The 17,439-nt window shown below is 42.0% G+C and overlaps 1 protein-coding gene across 4 annotated transcripts in view; it reads left to right on the forward strand.

Annotated features, from left to right (window-relative positions):
• LOC118109538 (genetic suppressor element 1) overlaps window positions 1-17,439 on the forward strand; it is a 40,108-nt gene that overhangs the window by 745 nt on the left and 21,924 nt on the right. The window contains exon 1 of one of the 4 annotated variants that reach the window (XM_035156731.2): window positions 13,336-13,516. The exons of 2 other annotated variants lie outside the window; for them this stretch is intronic. The gene's annotated coding sequence lies outside the window, so the exon portion shown is untranslated. Of the gene's footprint in view, window positions 1-13,335; window positions 13,517-14,433; window positions 14,534-17,439 lie in introns of those variants that run through there. One more of the 4 variants, XM_035156732.2, reaches the window with a different exon arrangement.

The following is a 17,439-nucleotide window of genomic DNA, read 5'->3' on the forward strand; positions in this document are numbered from 1 at the left end:
ACTCTTGTTCATTGTGTTGATTAAAAGATATATTGCACGTCTTCAGTTGTGTATTTCCTGTCTACAATTTGGATTTTTTCTATAACGCACTGTAGACCACAGTGTTGTTCACCCCTGAAAGTTCAATTATTTGAATTTATTAGTTTTGCGGCAACATTATAGTTCTTCATTGTTCTTGTTAATCAAATTGTTTGATTGCAGCGGAAAACTCAAAACAAAACAAAACACTAAAACAGAGGTGAAAAATCTAAGCAGAGCAAAAATGTTATAAAGTATTTGCTATTTTCTTGGTCTTCTGATTATTAGCATTATTTTTATAATTATTATTATTCTAAGATATTTTGATATGTTTTATTTTGGCCTTTATTGGTGTGAAAGAGGAATTCTTACTTTGAATTATCAATAATTTTTCCACTGTTAGTTGTCAAGTATGCAAATAGATTTATTTTAAGATTTGTATTATTGTGTAGCTACCTACATATGTGGACCAAATGATTCATTGTTTATTCAAGAAATATATTTTTTTAAATGATTTTTTAAAAACATCAGGTGCAGCCCTAAAAGGAAATGACTGTAGGGTGCCATGATGAGGTTTGGTCTGTAACAGTTCCAGGTTTGACCCTCTGTAATAACCCTGTGGTTTATCTCTCCTTTGCTGCTCCCTATTAGTCAAACAGCATGTACTGTGTGTCTATTGTCTGCAGCTGTGTGATATGCGAGAGAGAGCGCGGCCAGTGTCAGTGTGGAGACAGGTGTGAGGTTACCTGAGAAAGGTGCTTAAACGTGCCTGATGGCAGGATGACAGAATGACACCAAGAGAAAGGAGGAGGACAGAGAGAGAGAGAGAGAGTGAGAGAGAGGTCAGTGTGAGGCAGCGTGAGGAAGAGGGTCAAAAAAGACGAGGTGAGGAGGAGAGGAAGGAAAGGTTGAGTAAATGTTCATTCAAAGGAAATGATTTGTTGGAACCAGAGCACTGTTGTCTTCAAAGCAGACCGTCCCGATGTGTCTTTCCTCTGACCCCTGACCCTGATCTCTGACCTTTCAGCTGTCTGGGTCAGACTGTGGTCAATGATTAAAAACCCCGCGGTGGCAAAAGGTGAAACGCAGAGGAGAGGGAGGGGGAGAGAGACAGAGAGAGAGAGAGAGAGACGGGGTGAGGAGCGGGGGGGATTGATGGAGGGAATTAGAGGGCGGAGAGCAGATTAAACAATGTTCTTTGCCTTGTGAATCTTTCATGCTGGTTTTTGAATAATACATCTGCTTTCATAAATGATTGAATCACGGCGATTATGTGCTGCTTTGTCATTGTTTGTATATCTCCATGTGTGTTTGTGTGTGTGGTACGTGTATGTGTGTTTGTGAGTGTTCGCTATCTATGTGTGTGCTTGTGAACAAGAGAGGAAGGAGAAGAAGAAAATCTCTTCAGGAAGCAACAACCCCCCTCTCTCTCTCATCCCTCCCCCCTCTCCACTCTCGCTTTCATCCCCTTTTTTTGGTTTCCTAGGTCTCACTTAATGTGTTGTGTGAGTGAGTGAGTGAGTGTGTGTGTGTGTGTGTACTTTTGAACGTCTGCGTGTGAGTGTGTGCGTGTACTGATTGCATTATTGTGCATGTGTGTAAATGTTTTTTGTCATAGCTGGCACCTTCATATGTGTGTGTGTGTGTGCGTGCGTCTCTCTGTCCCACACTGTGTGTCTGAGTATGTGTGTGCGTGTGTGTGTCTGTGCGCGTGCGTCTGTCTGTCCCTCACTGTGTGTCTGAGTATTTGTGTGTGTGTGTGTGTGTGTGTGTGTGTGTGTGTGTGTGTGTGTGTGTGTGTGTGTGCTCTCATCATTTACACACTGGAAGAAACCCCAGCCCCCCTCCTGGTCCTAACTGCCGTTGCTGTGGAGACAGTGTCAGCCACACGCTCGCTCCTCAATGATCATTTGACAATGTAGGGGGTGAGGGGTAAAGGATGTGTGCGAGTGTGTGTGTGTGTGTGTGTGTGTGTGTGTGTGTGTGTGTGTGTGTGTGTGTGTGTGTGTGTTCATCTATCTTTGAGAGGACCAGTTTGGCCTTTACACCTTATGCTTGAGGACATAATAGGATACTGAGGAACATTTAGCTGCTTCTCACAACTTTAAAGATTTGTTATAGGGTTAACACTCAGTTTTAAGGTTCAGGGTAGAATAAGGTTTAGGTTAAGGGTTTTGGTTAAGCTTCATGTCCTCACAATGATTGTACAAGTGTGTGTGTGTGTGCAATGTGGAGCGATTACTGTGTGATTTAAGAGTAGAGCAGAGTGAGGGTGAGAGAGGAGGCAACAATAGAAAATCAGGTTAATGATACATATTCTCTACATGAAAATCTCTCATAAAACCATTGATGGGAAAAGAAAAGAGTGTGAGAAAGAAGACACGTCAGAGAGAGGACGTGTGTGTGTCTGTCTGTGTGTGTGTGTGTGTGTGTGTGTGTGTGTGTGTGTGTGTGTGTGTGTGTACAATGATCTTAACATGATTAAGAAAAGAAAGTGGCATTTTGCCATCTCCCACTCGCTGGAGCTCCTGGTAAAATGTGCCACACACATTACAGCCCTTTACCCCAAATTCTTTCAAATGAATTTGATTTTTATACATGCATTCCCAGGAGAAGGAGCAATTTGCAAATCATAGTATAAACAATTTAACTATATTTAAAAAGTAGGGCTGGTGATATTCTACTGTACACTCTCATTTTTGTCGAGAAATCCCATGAGGAAAAAAAGCAAAACCAACAGTGTGTTAGTCGATCTCTCAGTATGTTTCAACCTCTTTACCCTGTCTGTGGTTCTCAGGGTTAAACCTATGTCTGAAAATGTAAATTTTTTAAACCGAGTCATGCATACAACTGTATATTTTACTGAAACATGTTGGCACTGTAGTTTTTAACAAATGTTACGAAAGGAGTACAGAGTGGGGAATATTTTCTGTTGGGGAATAATACACACGTGTCCCTCTAGTGAGCTCTTGCATGATCTGATTCATGCAGAATAAACTAGTGTCCATGTTCATCACAAGGAATAACTACAGTGTGGTTCTGTGATGTGTTTTTAATCGTGTTCAGACAAGAATGAAGCTTTAAGGCACAGAAGAATAAGTCACATCAGGCTACACACAATGCAGTAGGATCTGTTTATTGACAATAAGAAAAGTAAAGCACATAACCAGATTTATGCTTTAATATTATTTGCAGAAGCCCAGCAGGCCGAGATAATTCATCTCCAGGTTTCACAATGTCACCAGGTCAAACCAGGATCAAATGTCTCCATGAAGAACACACACACACACACACACACACACACACACACACACACACACACACACACACACACACACACACACACACACACACTTTGACATTTGTTTTTCTGTCCATGCATGCACATGCACACGTGCACACATTATCCATGACGAGTCAATAGGGTGAGAAAGCCAGGTTGTTGACGTGTGTATTAGCCTGCCATATTTATTGGCTGCTGTGGTATTTTCGGGGGCTGGGTGGCTCTGTTCAACTTGACCTCTGCATTGATTTCCATGATACATGTTAGAGCTGCAAGGACACAGTGGCTTTTGATTTATGGCAGATGTCACATGAGTGCACACACACACACGTATACGCACAAACACACACACACACACGCCTTAGGCTTTTGGCATTTGACAACTTCACTCATAGTATTTTTTTCTGCATTGCACAGCAGCTGCAGCAGTTGTATTGTATGTACAAAAGAAAAGTTTATTTAATGTTTGTGGATGCTGTGGCAGTGAGACAGAGACTGTCCTTCACCCGCAGCGCTGCTGAAGTCACTTTGAGCAAAAACAGAGGAAGAGAAAATGGAGTTGAGAATGTCAGAAAAGATTTGATTCAAAGATAAAACAATCAAAACAAGTGCAAACTTATTTCAAACTGTAATTAGATATTAATGATAATAATTAGATCCAGCATGATTAGTTATTTGTGGTACATGTGATCTAAAATTGGTCCAGAGGGCCTGTATTGATAGATTTTAAATTTCTTAGTGGCAGATGAGTGTCCCTTAATTTGACTCCCATTTGTATCTTTTATTTCTCTCTTCCCTGTCATTTCTTCCCTCCATGTTTTTCATTTTACCTTGGTTAAGTGGGCTCAGTGCTGTATGTGAGACTCTGAGCTGTAGTGGAGCCAGAATCCATCTCTCATTTCGAGACTTTATTTTAAGTGGGACATGAAATTTATTGTGTGCGTGTGTGTGTGTGTTTAAGTAATGCATACTGTATACATATGCTTATGTTGTAGTAGGTGGAGAAGCTGCTGGCAAACACACACATGAGCGTGTTTGGCCATATTTCTATTCTGCATGCATATGTGTGGAGAGGCTCTGTATTCATGTAGGAGGCTGAGACGGGTGCTGCCACAAAGGAAGCTGCTGTCAGGCTCTCCTTTGCTGTTAATTGTGTATGTGTGTGTCTCTGTTTTTGTGTGCAACTGCGTGTGCGTGTTTGTTCTCACTAGCGTGTGCGGATGAGCGGGGTCGTGGAGCTCCACCTCAAGGGCACTGTTATTAATGAGATGAATAAAAGACCGTGGCAACAGCTTGATAACACAGAGGAGATAAAGAAAACCACACACATGCACATACACACAAACATCATATGGGAGCTGGGCGACTTTCTCCTGCCAAGAGAAAAAAAAACAAAGACAATAACAAAAGTGCAAAAACAACCATAATCTATTTTTTATGTTTTCTATCCTCGAGAGACGGTGGAAATAAACCAGAAGAAAGGGTGCAAGAGAAAAGGAATAAATAAAACAATGTGTTTAGTAATTTCTCAACCAGAAAACAAACAAGGGAGCTGGTAAAAAAAAACACATCCTAATTGGTCAAAGAGCTGGTGTTGCTAATGAGCTCTTAATTAACAGAGGACCCACTTAAAGCACATGTAGACACAACAACACACACACACACACAAGTATTTATACATCTATCTTTGTGAGTACACTCATTGATATAATGCATTCTCTATAGCTCATTTCTCTAACCTGTGTCTGACCTGTGAATTCGAACAATGGATCGGAAAGTGAGGACGAGCCAAGTGTCCTCACTTTGGGATTTCTGTAATTCACTGGCCCTCAAAAAGATATAAAAACAAGTACAAACATAAGGACACACACTTGTCCCTGCATAGTGCATTCCCAAGCCCCTAACCCTAACCCCTAACCATCACAACTAAATGCCTAACCCTAACCTAAACCTAAACCTAAACCTAATTCTAATCCTAACCCCAAAACCAAACAACCTTTTGAATTTGTGAGGACCAGCCAAAATGTCCTCACAACGTCAAAATGTCCTCACAACGTCAAAATGTCCTCACAATGATGGTATTGAAACAAAATTGTCCCTCATAACTATAGATAGACACGCGGACAGACACACACGCTCAAATGGGCAAACATGCTCTGGGATGTTTACATTCATTTAGAGCAAGCATAAAACTTTGATGTGAGATCTAACATGCAAGCATACAATCTCTCTCACAGTCTCTCTCTCACACACACACACACACACACACACACACACACACACACACACACACACACACACACACACACACACACACACACACACACACACACACACACAGTGACATATACATGCAGCCCTCCTGCTCACTGAGCTGAGGAGATTGGGATAAATGCCAACTGATTTTGACCCGAGGTGATAACGACAACTCCTGGTAGCTCACTCACACACACTCAAACACACACACGCACACACAGTTATGACATTCACACGCTCAAAGCGCACACATACACCACCATGCATAGTAAAACTAATAAGTAGCTCGGTATATGATAACAAGCAGATGGCAGGAGGATTAGCCAAATGAAAGCACAGCAGCTAAAATTTGCCGGCATTAATAACGTTTCGGGGAGGTTGGACTTGTCGACATGCACGAATACACACGCAGGCGAACACATAGGCCTATACATGTACAGGAAACAGTGAGGCAGAGAGACAGAGGGCGAGAGACAGAGGAAGAGAGAAAGACCGAAGGAAAGAAAGGAAAGAGAGAGAGAGAGAGAGAGAGAGAGAGAGAGTCCTCTGCCCCCGCTGGTCCTGCACCATCTGCATGTTCATGAACCATGTCAAAACATAATTGATTGAATGTGTCAGTGTGTGTTTGTTTGTGTGTGTGTGTGTGTGTGAGACAGATAGAGAGAGAGAGAGAGAGAGAGAGAGAGAGAGAGAGAGAGAGAGAGAGAGAGAGAGAGAGAGAGAGAGAGAGAAGCCTCTACAGAGCCTCTACAGCCGTTATATGGCTGTTAGTGTCAGACAGGGCATGTATGCTTCATAATGCAGATGTGTGTTTGCACATACTTCACATGTGAAGGTGCCACAGTGTTCCAGCTGGAGGGATATGGTCCTCTTATGCACACACAAACACAAACACACACACTTAGTGGTGTCGCTATACCGAAGAGCCTGTTGATTACCCATGGGCATCGCTCTGTCTGCCACCTGGCTGCACCATGTTAGCAGGTTCTCAGTGAACTTGTATATATGACTGCACGCACATGCACACACACACACACACACACACACACACACACACACACACACACACACACACACTGGCTTAGTGCCCCCTCCTCTTCAACTCATTAACCCTTCTCCTCTCGGTGAATCTAATTCTGTCTCAGCAGTAACCATGGGATCGTTTTCTTCAAACAAGCAGGCTCCACAAAATGTCACTTCACTCCAATTTAAAAAAGAGCAACTTACCTCTAGCATCAGATATTTTCCAATTTGTTTACTTCTTTTTTGAAATGTTCGTTCCTGAGATCCCTGCTGTAAATTCTCTCCATCCATCCATCCATCTATACCACTTACCCTTTGAGGGTTGTGGGGGGAGCTCGAGCCAATCAAAGCTGACATCCTGAACATGTCGCCCCTGGTCGCAGGGGAAACAAACTACCATTCACAATTACAGTCAATTTAGAGTCCAATCCACTACAGTGAAAGTGATTTTGTCACTCACACGATAAACAATATTCTTGTTTTTCTGGATAATCTACCTTACTTTGAAATATGAGGGGGCTATACCAATTTTCAATTTCCAGTTTCTGGAATAAAATGTCAAATATGTCCCACATTCTGTTGCACATGTATCCACACACACACACACACACACACACACACACACACACACACACACACACACACACACACACACACGGTTACAGGGCAAGAGTTTCCTCACATGCAATCTCTCTCCACCTTGTTCCGCTTCTGACTGTATTTACATAATCTGCATAATGATGCCGACTTTAATTGCCCACGCCCAGGTAAGGGATCATGTGGTTAAGTGGGAGATGATAATTATGTAAATAATTGGCCTGACCACAGCAAGCTGCTACTCTCTGCCACCCATCTGGAGAGAGAGCGAGAGAGAGAGCGAGGGCGAGAGAGAGAGAGAGAGAGAGAGAGAGAGAGAGAGAGAGAGAGAGAGAGAGAGAGGGGAAAGAACTGTAGAGAAAGAGGGGAAGGGTTAAGATGGGAGGAGTGGGAAAGAAAGGAGCGACAGAGCGATGAAGGAATGAGAACAGTTTGAGAAGAAGGTGGAGGAAAGTTCATGCGTGGAGGGCGATGGATGACAATTAGAAAAAAGGAAATGTAAAGAGCAAAAAATGGATGAATGAAAGAAATGCACAATTGTCTTCATGTTTGCTTGTATTTTATTATGATGTTTGATTTAGTTTTCCCATGAGAAACGTTTATCTTCAGTTCTAGACAGATCCAAATACACTAATTGAAAATGAAGAAAGGACTTTGGGCTCTCGACAAACTTAAAGGGCAAGTCTAATTATTTGCTCTATTTATGTAAATTCAATGAAAACTCCCCATTCAACAGTAAATTGATCCTACAAACAGGCACAACAATGCGTGTGTAGTCAGAGACTGTATGTGTTTGCGCCTTAGAGCTTCATGGCTGTTTAAAAACGTATCCAAAATGTATTCAAACTTTAAACAAATAGAGGACTCAACGTGATCACAAGCTCCACAGAAACAGGTTTAGAGCCACATAGTACACACGGTGATTCATCTTAGATATCCAGAAATGTCAGAAAATGGTAAAATACACATGTAGTCCAGAGGAACGGTTAGGGGGGCTGCTGTATAAATAATAAAGGACTATTTGTGGGTAAAAATACATCCTATCTTAATATATTAATGAGAATTTCATCCAAAACCCATTTTATTTACCTCCACCAAGGAGGTTATGTTTTCTTGTGTGCTTGCTTGTTAGTAAACAGGATTAAAAACTACAGGATGGATAAGAAAAGAGGAACAGGTGTGGTGGGGGTCAGGAAAGAACACAGATCTGGATCAGGGGGCAGATCCAAGGAATTTTTCATCAGTTACTTTAACATCGTGAGGTTTACGGTGTTTTCCAACATTTTCGTTGACTTCTCGGGAAGTAATTTCGGGAACTCTATGAAATGTATAGGGTTGTGATATTTATGATTGTGTGATAATTTGGTGCATATCCAAATAAAAACTTGGATGTAGTGAATTTAAACGTGTTTTTTACAAGGGAACTGTTGGGCCTCGCTGGAGGTGCGTTCTCTGCTGAGTGTCGTTCTAGTTCAAATTAGGCCTCAAAGAAATCTAGATAAGATAACACCTAATACATTACATGACAAAAATGATTTACATTTTACTGTTTGAAATTTTATACGCGGATCACTGCTGATAAACATCATATGCTGTTATCAGAAGTCCCAGATACTGAATGAACTTTGAGCTACAGATTGTTTGAAAACAAATCGTGTGTGTGTTTAAATAAAATAGAAATCTTCACACATTTCATTTCATTTCATTTCCACTCCAGAAACATTGATTCTCTAACCCCTAAACCTTAACCTTAGCTCCCCAATGACCTTAAATCTTAACCGTAAACTCCCCAAAGTTGCCCCATTAAAGACATCAGATTCTTTCATATGATTCTAGAGGTATAATGGCACAGAAACACAGACACACACAGACAGGAGAACACATACACATCTGCCACTGTATCCGCTGCACAGATGGTAAAGGCAGCAGCCCCTTCACACAGACAAAGGGAAGGTAATTCTCTCTGCAGGACACGAACAGAGCTGGAAAAGAGCAGCACACATCGACACTCCCCTCCCTGTTTCCTCGTCTCAGCCCCAGGCCAACAAACATCACAGGAGTAAACTGACAACGTGAGCACTTGTGTTTGTGTGCGCATAAAATGTGTTGGTGTGTGCATAAAATGTGTGCGTGTGTGTGTGCTGCTGAAATGGGCTTGAGGAGCAGACGGGAAAAATAAGAGAAGAGGGGAGAAAGGGAGAAAATGAGAGAGATAAAATGAAAAAGAGAGGGAGAGTGCAGAGAGGAAGGAGGTAATAAACAGGATTAGGGCTTATCTTTACAGCACTGTGTTTGTGTGTGTGAGTGAGTGTGAGTGTGAGTGTGTGTGTGTGTGTGTGTGTGTGTGTGTGTGTGTGTGTGTGTGTGTGTGTGTGTGTGTGTGTGTGTGTGTGTTTGTGTTTTGCCTGAGGACAGAGTGACTGACTCCAGCATTACCTCTGCCAATGTGTCTCCATCCCCAGGTATCTCTTCTCTCTGGACTCCCTCTGCTTTGTGTGCTGGTACACAATGTACTTTACGTGTGTGCATGCGTGAGTGTGTGTGTGTGTTTGATTTTGGGTGTCTGTGTGTGTATAATCCATACATGCACCTTTATAGTTGCTCTGGCTAAAGTCTGTGTGTTTTGAGGGTGTGAATGAATGAGTGAGAGTAAATACAAGTGTGTGAGCGTGTGTGTGTGAGCGTGTGTGTGTGTGTGTGTGTGTGTGTGTGTGTGTGTGTGTGTGTGTGTGTGTGTGTGTGTGTGTGTGTGTGTGCATGTGTTTTGGCAGTGAATCTTTTCCACTTTGTGTGTATGTACACTTGTGTATATTTAAGCACACTGTGTTGCACAGTGCCTCTGAACACCCAAGCTTGCATCATGTGAACTTGTTTTCATACTTCATTCATACTTTATACATACTTCATACATACTTCATACACACTTCATGCATACTTTCTCTGGGTTAAAGACTTAGCGTTAAGGTAATGGTTGAGGTTAGGATTAAGGTTAGGATTAGGGCATTGTTTAAGGTTAAGCATTTAGTTGTAGTGGTTAAGGTTAGGGTGCAGGGGGCGAGGTAATGCATTGTGCCAGTGGATTTAGTCACAATTATAGTTCTTGTGCAGCCACTTAATACTGACAATGTTTGTAATCTCCTACCTGACCAGAGCTAACAGGCTGCTCCAGCGTCTCACTTTCACTGCATGGGGAGGGAGGAATACATTTAAATAATCAGGGGTTTGGGTTCATGGCTGATATTATGCCTCGCTGCTTTTGTAAATGAGCATCTGTGTGTGTGTTTGTGTGAGAGCAAGTGCATCTGTTTTCAAAGACATCTGTGGATGTCTTGGTGGATTGTTCCTGAAGCAGTGTCCCCAACCCTGTGCTCTTCTTTCCCAGAGATGAACAGACAGAGAAAGAGAGGAGGAGACAGAGACACTGTACATGTGCTTGTGTGTTTGTGCATACAAATGTGTGTATGCTTGCGTGTGATGGATAGAGGGCTTTATGAGAGAGGAATAGGCTAATGACCAGGTCTCCAGAGGCTGTAAGATTCCTGGAGCTATTACTGCCGGAGTTCATAATGGCCTCTGTGCTCGGCCTCTTTTACACGCTACTTAATGGGGGATCCGACCGTCCACTGCCAAGTATAACCCACCCGGAGAATACACACCGCTGTGCGCTTTGACCCCGACGCTGCACACAAACACGCACAAAAACACACAGAGCAACACATGATATATTCTATGGGAGGGTTCAGCTTCTCCTTCATGCACCTGCAGTTGAGCACAAACACACACACACCAGCTCGTGTGTACACTTTACAGTTTGTATTTTCCTCTTGCGTGCACACACACACACACACACACACACACACACACACACACACACACACACACACACACACACACACACACACACACACACACACACACACACACACACACACACACACACACACACACACACAAACACATACTATACAACCTAGGTCACAAAGGATGGAGGTGAGACACCCACCTCAGAGAAAACTGAGAGTCTGCCTGCAGCGCACAGCCAAACCATAAATCATGTCAGGCTACACTAGTCTCTGTAGACACACACACACGCACACACACACACATTGCTCTTCCCTCTTTTCTCTTGTGTAGGTTTGAGTACAAGAGAGAGGGATTTGGGGATTATAGGGGAGCCTCACTTTTTTCTTTTCTTTTTGTTGCTTCCTTCAGTTCTTCTTGTTTCCGTAGAGAGAAAAGTGGGGAAGTAGGGGGCTGTTAATCTGTGTGTTTGTGTGTGTGTGTGTGTGTGTTTGCATGAATGTATAAATGTGTGTCTATTAGAGTGTATAGATACCAGTGTGTGTTTATGCATGCTTGTGTGTGTGCCCCTTTCATCGCTGAATGGATCTCGGAGAAAGACTTGAAGGAGACAGTATATTCATTGAGGAAAACATCAAGGCTGTTTGGCGTAACTGTGTGTCTGGCATCTTAGAAATGCACGAGGAAGAGAGGAAGAGGAGGCTGGAGAAATGAAAAGTGAGCGGGAAGAAGAGGATAGACAAGGTAGAAATCTACCCTCGGAAGCACAAATCAATGCAAAACAGCTGTTAAATAGCTGCAAAGTGGAGCAGCTGCTCGGGAGCCGAAGAGAGAGGGATGGGGAGATGAAGGGATGAATGATCAAGAAACGGAGAGACAGACAGAGAGAGAAAGAGAGAGAGAGAGAGAGAGGGAGAGAGAGAGAGGGAGAGGCCCAGGGGAGATGTTGAAATATTAGACTAAATGAAGCAGGCTGAGGGAGCTTATAGCACATGATGACAGATGAATATTAATAAACCTGTTCGTAACTTTATATTTCATAGAGGATCGTACAGGAATTCCTACAGAAAAAACACTAAAGATCTTATCAAACATCACATGGGGAGATTAAAAGTATAAATAGTAAATACTTCATAAAAATACAGTTATTGTGTTACTTTAATCAGTTGAATTTTTTCAAGCTGCACAATCACGTGTTATATTGAGAATGGATTAAACTTTGTAATCTTAAACTCTATCTACCTCTTGCTCTGCTGAGCACTGTGTTGTCTTCGAGGTCATTGTTTCAGTTTCACTGGCCACAGGTCAGCTCCTATCAAACTCGTTTAATCATACTGTAAATAGATCTATGGTAAAATCAGGGTTTGGCCAGTTAAAGCTAAAAATAGACATGAATTAAAACGATACCATAGTGAAAGCGACATCTCTCCTTTCATCTCAGAACATCGTTTCGTGCCATAAACAATCTTGATATTGCTAGTTTGCATTCATCTTGTGATTTACTGCCCTCTTGTGGCCACAGCTAGCTATTTTCTCTGGAAGCTAGGTTGACTCCAAGCCTTGGCATCTATTATTTCTGTCGCAATCGATAGGTGCACATTCGGATTGTGTATCATCCTGGGATCTTTGACTGGTGACTAGCTACATCTGCCAATAGACAGTTACTACTAAATATTTTGAAGATAACCATAGAGGAGATATCTTTTTGATTTTTTTCTTGGGGTGAGGTTAGGGGGAGTTAGGTTGATGGCCACTAGAGGCCACTAAATCTCACATGCTGGACCTTTAAGTCTGATGTAGGTGGTGGTTCGATTTTCCGCTCTTCTTGTCTATCTGTTAGAGGTCACTGCACGCCACTGGTTTACACAACATTGTTGTTGAGTATTTTTACTATTACTTTGGTTAAAAACTCAAATAATAATGATTTATTTTAAAAATCAAAGATATTTTTACCAATGAGTAAATACTACTATCAGTGTTGTTAGTTTAGGTGGTTGTAGTGATGATGAGTATAGACGTAGATGATCAGGTTACCTGTACTTGTTATAATTAGTCAGTTAGGTTAAATTGGAGTGGGTGTGTGCAGCAGCAGGAGGAACCGGCTTGAACAGACCTGATTGTCTCCCGTGGACAGTAAACATGTCCAGGCTTTGAGGTATCAGGACTCTGGGGCCACATCTTCTTCTTCTCTCCATCATCCCTCCATCATCTCTCCAGGGACGTCAGTGGAGCAGGTGCTCGCCCTCCTCCTCCTCCTCCCCCTCCTCTGATACCCCGCCTCTCTCTCTCTCTCTCTCTCTCTCTCTCTCTCTCTCTCCCTGAGGGCAGTTAACGTGTCGTCCTCCTCCTCTCCACATCTCTGTGTGTGTGTGTTGTAGTGCTGCTGCTGCTGTCGAGAGGATCACACAGTATTTCGCTGCACACACACACACACACGCACACACACAGACACACACGCACACACACGCACGCACCGGCTGTAGTTTATCCACATGAGGATGAGCAATAACCGTGGATTGTGTTTTCTTTGATGAGGAGGTAAGCTTGTCTGTTTATTGACGTTTTAATATGACATGTCTCAGGGTTTTGCTTTTGAATAGTCTGTGCCTTTTAAAGTTCACACAGGGTTTAATGATGACTGGATTATTATGGTCTGTTCTGCTGAGTGCTGACTTTCTCTAATGACCTTAAAGAGGCTGCATTTATAAAACCCTAAAACAGGCTGCATCTTATTTATTTAAAGGCTTTACTTTGTTTGTAGATATCGACAGTGACACATCTGACGTGTGATGGCTGCTTTAGTGTTCACTTCCATCCTCACTTTATTCCACATTGTGTCATTTTTTGTCAAGCTTATAGTGACAAGAGGAAGTTACAGGCGGTATTGACTGAGTGTTTTTAATCGAAGCCGTTTTACTCGATCAAATGGGCAGTGTGTGATTGAATCAGTCTGGAACGTGGCTGAGGTCGAAGACGCAGGGAGAAAACCGCTTCCTGTTACTGCTTTCAAAATAAAGTACCATTGACACGTGTCTCAATGACCTACAATGACACCGAGTGTAGCGTTGAAAAGAAAGCGCAAAAACTTGCATATCTATAACTTATATGCACTTGAAAATTGTATATCCTTAGTTGTATGATCTTGTAGAAAATATCGCATGCTTTTGTTTTCAAGTCAGACCAGTCCACTTCCGGTGTGTCCGAGTCGGGGACGTGTGACTTGACAGCAGCAGCAGCAGCAGGAGGTGTGACGTCACAGCTCCATTGTTGTGTTGTTATCTTTCTTGTCAAACTTGTCGCTGATCAAACAGAGTCACTGTTTAATCTGCTGCTGCTGCTGGAGTGAACCCGCAGGAAGACGGAGCCGGTGTCACCCAGTGGGTGCACCCCCCCCCCTGTTAGTCACTCAGCAGCACCCATGGGATTTAGAGGAGTCGCTCTTTAATCCGGGACCTTTAACAGCGCCTGTATTGTTTGGCGGAGGTAGATGCCGCCGGGCGCATTAGCAGCAGTCAAGCGGATCACGTCGCTTTTGTGTGTGTACACAGCCCGCAGGTGGAGTTCAACAGACACACACACACACACACGCACGCACACGCAAACACACACGCACACATACTGGATACATGCGCCATGTGCTGCCCCTGACCTGCCGTAGACCAGCTGCTCAGCAGGGGTCACTGAGTAAACCTCCAATCTCTTTAATTACCTCCCTCTCGTATAGATAGATACTGTAAACCCAGACTACACACACACACACACACGTTTGTACTTCTGTCTTAGTATGACACTCATTGACATAATACAACTATGCACTGCTGAGCTGACCGGTTTCTTCTTGTACAACACCTTTCATTGTACTGTTGATCCTGTGTAAACTTGCATATGACAAATACAACTTGAAACTTCCCTAACCTTAACTGTAACCATCCAAACTAAATACATAACCCTAAGCTAAACCTAATTTTAACCTTAACCCTAAAACCAAGTCTTAACCCTCAAATAGTCCATTGAAGAAGTGAGGACCCGTCAAAACATCCTCACTTTCCAAAAATGTCCTCACTCGGTAGGGTCAATGCTTAAAATGATCCTCACAAAGATATTACTACAGGAACACACACACACACACACACACACACACTCCTCATGGCTTCACATTTAGACTCTCTTCCTTCAGTCTATAAACAAGTATTTTGTATTTATCGGTGAGTAAATTGTTCAAATGGTAGAAAAAGTACCACCTTGATATTCCACTGCTTGTGTGTTTGGCTCAGTGGTTCTGGAAGTAACAATCCCATTCATTTTCTGAACAGGACTTTGATTATAGGACTTTGATTATCAGCCATTATAATTATTTTTATAAGGATTTTATGAAACGTCGATGGAGAAAATGAATGTGAAAAATGTTTGAGAAATGTCTGTGGCTCAGGGGTTAGAGAGGGTCATCCAGTAACCAGAAGGTCGGTGGTTTGATCCCTGTCTCCCCCGGTATGCATTATGAAGTGTCCTTTAATCCCTGATGACTGTGTGATAGTAAAAGTGCTGCGTATAGAAGTGTTGTATGAAAGTGGGTGACTTGTATCATAAAGTATTTTGATGGGCCAATAAGACTTGAGAAGCTCAATATAAATCCAGTCAAGCAAAAATAAATTTCCAACCTTTTAAATATGAGGATTTGCACTTTCTTCTTTTTTATATCATTATATAATATATATGGATCTGGACTTAACAAGACACACGAAGGATGTTTAATAGTCCCACCGTTTCATTGATATATGAAATACTTCATTCTTGACCTTGGAGCCCACAGTAGAAAACTAAAAAGAAACTCTCACTACAGATGAGCTTTTCTCCAGTCAGTATGTGTTCTTCAGCTTTAGATCAACAGACGTGTTTGCCAAGTTATCATGGAACTGTAGATGTTCACATGAAGGAATTTAAGGGCACGTCATCTGAGGGACACTTTACTGACAAAAGGACAGTTGAGGGAGCAGTCTCTGCAAAATAAACTTTTAGTTCCATTAAAAATAATTATGACATAATTCACTAAATAATTACGAGTTAACAGCCCTTAAACGTGACACCTGCAGGACCGACTATTATGTTTCGGATTTTGTTGTGATATCTCAAATGTTATATCCTTGGTTATATAACAGGATTATTTTTGATTACAACTGAAATGATTTATTGACGAGTCAATTAACAGAAAACTAATTAGCAACTATCATAAAATGGTTTACTTGAACTAATGTGCCGAAACTTAACCGGCAACAGTCACTGTTCTTAGTCTTTTCATAGTCCTCTATAATAATAAGAATCATATATATATATATATATATATAATCATATATGTGGGCTTTCTAGTGTTAGTGAAAACGAGACATTTATAGATGTTGACTTGGACTGGGATGGACCTTTTAACCACAAAAAAAGATTAGGCAGGATTATAAATGGGAGATTAATAGATAATTAAAATATGCATTACTTGCAGCCCTGCATATGCTATTGAATTAATCTAATCAGCGTCATTTGTCACTTCCACATATTTGAAAAACAGAAGAAGAAGAGTCAGATGAGCAGGGTGAGGGTTAAAAATTACTCACTCGGGTGGAAATTACTTTGTTACAGACGTAACAGACTCATGTTTCAGTCACAAGAACAAACTGCTCACATGCAACTCGCAGCCAAATGGCACGAATTCAAGTTGACTCACAGGACAGAGGTGAATCTTGACAGTAATAAATCAACAGCCGAGGACCTTTTCCTTATTGCTCTGGTCTTATCTAAGCACTGATAATTTATGAGGAAGTAATCCATAAAATGTGTAAACATAATTTTTCATAAAGAAAGGTTTTGGCTCTGATTTGTTAACCCAAATTCAACATTTATTGTTTACTTCAGCGATAGCACACATCTCAAATATCCCCTGCACTTTGTACCCACCCAACACCTGCCTGACAGACCAGTCGTGTCTTCATACACCTTTTTTACACTGTGTGTGTGTGTGTGCGTGTGTGTGCGTGTGTATTCTCCGCCCTCATGTTTGTTCAGATAGTTGTGGTCTAGCCACTGCGGTGTCGGCACCTGGTGAACAGAGTCAGCCTCGGGCAGGAGGAGGGACTGTGTGTGTATATTCACCCCCATCAATGCTGCACACACACACACACACACACACACACACACACACACACACACACACACACACACACACACGCACACACTCTTGGGTAGACTTGCATTCACTTCCTGGAGAGTTCCCCTTACCTAACCCTTACCCCTACCCTTACCACTGTTAAGTACTATAAACATAAAGTCTATATAGCATGTTATACAAGTCTGGGAAGAGGTTCAACATATACAAATGTGGATACTATTAGAATGGTGACACATATGCACTTAAATAGCACTAAAAACGCCTTTTCATCGCAGAATTTTTTTCATATTTATATAACTTGTTTATG

Source organism: Hippoglossus stenolepis, chromosome 5, assembly GCF_022539355.2.
Source record: "Hippoglossus stenolepis isolate QCI-W04-F060 chromosome 5, HSTE1.2, whole genome shotgun sequence".
Taxonomy (NCBI): domain Eukaryota; kingdom Metazoa; phylum Chordata; class Actinopteri; order Pleuronectiformes; family Pleuronectidae; genus Hippoglossus; species Hippoglossus stenolepis.